Consider the following 1,386-nt stretch of genomic DNA (forward strand, 5'->3'; position numbering starts at 1 on the left):
TCTGTGAACTCCATCGCGCAATGAATGAATCGCTCGCGAAACTTACAGAAATGGGAAATTTAGTTTTTATAATTATTTATGTTGATCTTTTTAGGGAGATTAAAAATATACGCTTTTGAAAAATGAATTTTAGCTGTAGTGATCAAATTTTGCCAAAATTCATTGCCAAAGCGACGAAGCGTTGTTTCGTCTTGTGAACCAAGCGCTACGTGAATAGAGTTGTTTACGTAGTCGTTCTTTTTTTAGAGCAATAACTCCAATTACCCGAAATCGTCATTATGACAAGAAATGTTTCGTAGAAAACACCCTTTATTATGTGTATTTACTAACTTCGCGTTTCGATTACTTTTGTGCTACAGACATGACTAGTTTTAGTATCCGACACGAAACGATAGACCCTTACAAAACTCTTCTTAAGAGTTCTAAAGCAATTTCTTTGAAACCCTACGGAGCTCTTTGGATCATTTTCTAAAGAAACGATTACCAAAGACTTCCTTGGAATTTCCTAAAGAATTCTAGAGATAAATTTCCAAAGAATGTCTTGGGAATAATTTTTAAAGAAATTCTTTAGGGATTCTACAGATAAATTTCCAAATAGGGTCTAAGGTTTCTTTTCCAAAGAAATGCTTTAGAAATTCTTGAGATAAATTTCCAAAGAAGATCTAGGGTTTGTTTTCCAAAGAAAGACTTTAGAAATTCTACAGATGAGTTTCCAAAGAAGGTCCAGGGTTTGTTTTCCAAAAAAAGTCTTTAGAAATTCTTGACATAAATTTCCAAAGAACTTATAGGGAATATTTTTCAACGAAATTCTTTAGGAATTCTTGAGATAAATTTCCAAAGAAGGTTTAGGGTTTATTTTCGAAAGAAATTCTTTAGAAATTCTTGAGATAAATTTCCAAAGAAAGTTTAGGGTTAATTCCCCAAAGAAATACATTAGGAATTATTGAGATATATGTCCAGAGAAGCTCTAGAGTTTATTTTCCATAGAAATGCAATGAGAATTATAGTGATGAATTGCCAAAGAAGGTCTAGGGTTTAATGTTTTACGAAATTCGTTTAGAATTCTAGAGATAAACTTCCAAAGAAGATCTAGGGTTAATTTTCCAACGAAATTCGCTAAGAATTCTAGAGATGAATTTAAAAGGGCCAGATATACAATTGCAATTATGCTTTACATATAATTATCTCAAAAAAGTTTCACCAAGATTATTTAGCAAAAGTTTTACTATTCTGCGAGAGCGGTAGCTCTCATATAGGCCAGGACAGATATGCCAAAAAAGGGCTTGACCTAGAACATTTTAACATAAAGATGGAAATTGGTACATGCGTTCTTTTTGACCCAACAAAAAATATACTAAAAGTCCCCTGCTGTAGAGCGCGAGCTTT

The sequence above is a fragment of the Phalangium opilio genome, unplaced genomic scaffold (assembly GCF_054372755.1).
Source record: "Phalangium opilio isolate 3A_F unplaced genomic scaffold, DU_Popi_V2 ptg000101l_1, whole genome shotgun sequence".
NCBI lineage: Eukaryota > Metazoa > Arthropoda > Arachnida > Opiliones > Phalangiidae > Phalangium > Phalangium opilio.